Below are 6,000 nucleotides of genomic sequence, written 5' to 3' on the forward strand. Positions count from 1 at the left end.
CCTCCCGTTGTCCAGGCCCTCATCAGCACGTGGCCTCAATGGCCTCATACACATATGCACTAACCCACAGTCCTCTCTGGTGGGTGAAGGGAACCAGCATGCATCACCTGGAGCTCCCTGCTACTTGCCAAGTAGGTTTGGCGTGTCCAAAACCAGCCTGAAACGCAGCAGGAGGAGCGGTAATGATGGTAAAGGGGCACAAATCTGTACCGAGGGCAGACTTGATTCTTTTCAGAATTCATTAAGGATTTATCACACATTTATGTGGGAGCACACATACTCAAATGTTTTATCAGCTCAAGTTTAGAAGAACATGATCTCAAAAAAAAAAAAAAAAGATTGTAATACTCTCAAAAAGTTTGAATTGCTTAGCAAGCAGAGAGCGTAAAGATTGGTGGTTTAAAGCTAAAAGAATGCAGCCTTCAGAAATCCAAAGTGTATCTGATATCTGAAAGTGTCCACTGGGCCTTCACAAAGTGATGTGGTTAGAGCCGCTGATGCAGCAAATCTAAACCCCAATCTTCTTGTCTGTTCAATCAAGCATCAATAAGATCAGTCCTCCTCACTACTTTTGGCAATCACAGCTCAAGTCCCAACTTACAGAGGTCCAGAGCGTCATGCAACAGGCTGGGATGAATGCAGGTGAACACACTTCGCACAGGTTTGAGTGGCTGAAAAAGAATGAGTAGCTCAGTCAAACTAGATAAACGGGTGAGAATTAAGATGTTGCAGCGTGGGATGAGGCAGTTATGCATACATAACGTGTTGAGGCTGGGACCCCCTACTGTGGCGAGGCACGACAAAGCCTCTCTAACAGCAATACCTCTGGGACGGCTAATGATTAATTAGCTTGTGTCATTAAGTGAGGCAAATGTCACCCGAGCTTCCTGGGGAAGCTGTCACACCATGTGTAAGCCACTCACAAGTTTACCCCTCAGGTGCCAGTGGAGGGGAGATGGGCGGAGGAGCGCCGTTACTGGTCGAGCCCTGACATCTAGTGGCCAAATATAAAACTGCAGCGATCTGCAGCCTAAATACTAACTAGTGATATTTAAATATTCTATCGAGATTGGCCAACTTCTGTCTCCTCCTGATGAAAACCAGTCCCACAGCATTATAATCTACCACCATGCTTCACCAGAGAGATGTGAGTGTGACATCACAGGGTGATGCACAGCTCCTGATGTCCAAAAAGTTTATTATTTGACAAGAGCACTTTCTTTTACAGTTTTGGATTGTCTTCTATGCTAAAAAAATAATAATAATAATAATAATCACTGACTTATATCTTTTTTTCTTCTCAACAGAATTATATTTTGTTAGTTGAAAGCAAAAAAAGATCAAAATAATCTAACTCCATGACCTTATGTCTAAAATAAAATAACGAACTAACCTAACTACTTCAAATCACTTCAAGTTGACAATAGAGAACCTAACTGAACTTGCTATATTTCTTTGTGTTAGTTTGACACAGTATGCAACTTATTTTGCTTTTTTTTTCACTCAACATATACAAATTATGTTACTTCGTTACTTTTTGTTGGTTACTTTACCAACAAAAATTTTGTTTTCTAGTTAAGTTTCTAGTTATCTAGTTAACTAAATTAACGTTTGTCACACAGGTTAGACACAAATGAATTAAATAGGTCTAATATAATCTCATTATCTTCTTTCACACCAAGGAAAACAATACAAAAGGCTGCTTATGACTTTCTTTTAATAAGGAAGTCTTCTTGCCATATTTATAAAAAGTCTAAATAAATTCCTTTCAACAGACAGTTTGACTCAGATTTCTGCTGCTCCTCCAGAGCACATGACCATGCACCTTAGCTGATAAGCCAATCACAGAGAGCATTATTCAGAGAAGTTGTCAAGACTGAGTTTGCAGTTGTGTCATTGTTTTTCTGTCTTCAAAAGCTCCTGTCTTTAGTGGTTCTCAGAAGAAGCTTGGTGTCAGGCATTTACAAGGCAAAAGCAAAGCCAATTAATGTTGTGGAGCTAATAAGCACATATATGAGTAATTCTGCCACATTAATCTGTGCTTCAAACAAAAACTACACCCAACAGGAATGCAAAGGAGAATATTTGCTAGTACCTAGATCTGGAAAAGACATCAAACCCAACTTAGTTTGGAAAACTACAGGGATATGCTAACTGATGTGCTCAGCTGTTACCAGCAATAAAATCCACATCAGAGTATTTCTCTAACATCATTATATTTATACACTTAGGCTGTAAAGTACCACGCTAGAAAAAGAGCAAGAGAGCAGTAGAAATGCTTTAAAAAGTATTACTGCAGCTATTGCTATGTTTGAAATGTGCAGCGGCAGCCATATTGGATTTTGAGGTTGTAGTTGGTGAGAATCTCCGGCTTTCCCATTATGAATTCCAACTTCAGGGGAATTTATTCTTCCACCTGTGAATGATTGTTTTAACTTCTGACTTCAACTCAACATGTAGTAAAAATAAATTTTGTCATATAAAGGATTTCTCTTTTTTTGTTTTATATAAAATAAACTAATGGGGAAAAAGTTTAAATCCTGTTGTATGACCTGTCAATACGGCAGCACTTAGATTTATTGGTATTAAATTAGGTGGTACTCAGTATAAAAAATTAAAGAAAAATGTCATATTTTAGGAAGCAAATGTGCAAGTATCACATTTTACCACGTTTTTATCAAAATAAGTGAAGCTGTTTAGATTTAGCTTTCATTCACTTGTCTTTGATCATTGAAACAGCTGAGATGACCTCTGACCTTTAATGTCACTCAACTCACTGACCCTGGAGTTCTCTGTAGTAAAGTAAAACATCCACTTTAAATATTTAAATTAGGAGGATATAAATAGGAGATGATCAAATTGAACTTGCAGACTTGTTAGCATTCACTGATTTTAAGAATAAAAGACGTTGATTTAAATATTCTTACCATAAAGCCGAGGGGAAAGCTGGATCCTGCAAGATTTTGAGCGAATCCAAGAACAAATTGCAGTTGAACTCAATTAAGGTGCTCTCCTCTCCATCAGCCAGCAGTGGATTTTTTCCTCCACACATTCTCTCTCCTGCTTGGTCGCTCTCTTCCTCCATCACATCATCAGCATTAGCTGAGCTTTTTGTGCTGGTCAGCTCTAAGTCCGGCCTTCACTACGACCAGACCAGGAAGGAGAGTGAGAAGGCCCCTCTCTGTACCAGGGAGTGGTGGCACAACGTGGAAAACGCCTAACACACCCACAAACCCACCCCCACACACACACACATGCACCTTGTGTCGGTGTGTGCATCACACACACTCACACAATCTGCCTCACCCTTACATAGACATACGCATACAAAAGCACACCTGTCAGGGCCTTTCCACTGTGTGAGCAAAAAGCAAAGAAGTCTGGCCCCCCCTCCGACTCTCTGTATGTGGTATCCCATGTCTGTTATATTAAAGCAAATCCATTCAGTTCCCACTTTCTCATCTGAAATAATGGCATGAGCAATTTTCACATTTAGGCAAGCAAGGACTCATGCAGTCTGCCTCTCTCTCTCTGCTTAATGAATGGAATCAGGACTGGGCCCCCGTGGCTGTGGTCTAATCTGCCTTTGAAGATTTCCACAATTTGCAGAGCAAGGAGAGAAAAAAAAAATAAACCTCAACGTCTCTTACACAGCCCTGTTCCTCTACAAAAACACACACAGTGAATAAGTCATTTGCTTATATCTATTTCTACATTTACTTATATATTGTCAAGTGTGCCCAATTTACGTGCTGTTGACCGCGGCCAAAAAGGGGGCCCCGGCAGGACTCGCTAGGAGCCTCCTGATTGTGCCAGTCAACTGGTGTGTGACGTCCATTTGAAGGGGAATCTGTCAAATGGAGAGGTTGAATTAAAACGCTCTTTGCTCCGGAGTACTCTCTCATTGCCACTTTGCACCATAACATGTCTTGTCCTAAAATAATTAGATTGAGGCTTTGGGTGATGGAGTGGCCGGATCCTCAATGGTCAAAAGAAGGAATGGTCTGGGCATTGAATGGAAACCTCCGATCTTAAAAAACACTTTATTTCTTTACACTTGAGGTTTGTTGTCTTTTGTGACTATTATCCCCATTCACCAATTGCTTTCATGCAGCTGTGCCCCTCTTAAAACGTCTTTGTGCCAGCACTATGAATACAGGGAATGTGTCCGTGGCAGGTAGCCCTTATTGCAAGTTAATCTCCTGAAAGAGCTGCATACAAGTACTTTTAAATTCTCCCCAAAACCACAGAAGGCTCATCATCAATCGAGCACTTTTCCCTCTTTTGTGGGGCTGATGAGTGTGGTGCACGGACGGTGACAATGGCTGCCAAGTGTGGCAAAGTAATCACCTTCTGGGGAAAACACTGGTAATTACTTCTAAACTGTTTGGGCTTTGGAGACAACTGCTATTGTGCAATAAAATGAAAGGCTTTCTTTAGAGAACAGAGCTGTGATGGTTGCTCTCAATCTGTTTGTCATCTGTTTGTTTACAGAGGTTTTCGCCTTGTGCAGCTGACCACCACAACCATGCGCTTCTCATTCATGTGTGTGGATGTGGTTCAGTTTGATGCTGTCCGCTGGGGATGGGAACATGCCAAATTCCAGAGACAGGAATTCACACACTAAACATGTTGCACTACATAAAGAAGGAAAAGAAGTTTTGATGTTACAAAATGCATCAAACATGAGATCGGTTGTCCCTGCTTTTAATTTTTGTGAACATGTACCATTCTTTTTCCAAACGTTTTTGTAGATTACAAGTACTCACAGGCCAAAGTCATTTTTAATTTAAAATGCAAAAATAAATTGTGATTTTTGCTTACACCTGTTCAATAATAATGCATGAACTATGCATGATGAAGTAATCTGATTTTTGTAGAAACAGGATCTGTAAATGATGGTAGATAAAAGAATCATGCAATAGTTGCCTTAAGAAATTCATGTTATTTTTGAGTTAACAGTTTTCTGGATCTAGAAAATAAACTTCTAGTATGTTCTCCACAACAACAACAACAACAAGCTAACTAACTATCAAAGATAGACGACTTCGTCAACATCAATGAACTGGAACGCTTAAAAAGAGTTTATTGATATTACGCAGCTAAAATTGAATCAAACAGCTTTTTTCTGTTGTACCTAACATTTTTTTAATTTTAATGAATAAATGTTTTAATTTGTCAGTGAAAATCTTCCTGTGAAAAGTAAAATGTAGAGATATTTACAAAATTTTCTGCATCTTCTGCATGTGGTATTGCTTCACTACACTGGACTACACTACCACTACAGAGACCAACTCAAAGTATTGCAGAAAGACTCCAGGAATTGAACCTTCTTGCTGTAAGATACCAGAGCTCCCAGCTACTGTGTAACCTCCATTCACACCTAAACATGTTTTGATCTAAGCCAGTGATGTCCAAAGTCAGTCTTCAAGCGCCAGCATCTTGAATGTTTCAATTCTTTCCCTGGATCAACATACCTGAATCAAATGATGGTTCATTAGAAAACCTCTGCAGAACTTTGACATGCTGAGGAGTAATTTTGAACCATTTGAATCAGCTGCGTTGGCGCAGAGACACATCTAAAGCTGGCAGGACTGGAGCCGGACACCCACGATCTAAACCAGGGGTGAGCCAAATAATGAGGTTATTAGCAGGCCTCTGGAGAACTTGACTGCATATTAAGGAGGTAATTCAGCCATTTGGTAGAGCCGAGTTGGAGCAGAGACACATTTAAAGCTGGCAGGATACTGGCCCTGGAGGCCTGGATATGAGGACCCCCGGTCTGAACCAGTGTTTTTATAAATGGGGGCCAAGTGAATAATATTTCACTTGATAAAAAATTTCCTCTACAGAACTAATGGTCAACTAAAATCAGAAGGTATGAGGCAACATTTATACTAAACAAATGTAATAATTATTGAATAGTGAATAGTAGTGAGGAAAAACATTTGAAAAGTTGACTTTTCTTTGCATATTTTGTAACTTCCAGTCAGAAGTTAA

Source organism: Xiphophorus hellerii, chromosome 23 (assembly GCF_003331165.1).
Source record: "Xiphophorus hellerii strain 12219 chromosome 23, Xiphophorus_hellerii-4.1, whole genome shotgun sequence".
NCBI classification, from domain to species: Eukaryota; Metazoa; Chordata; class Actinopteri; order Cyprinodontiformes; family Poeciliidae; genus Xiphophorus; species Xiphophorus hellerii.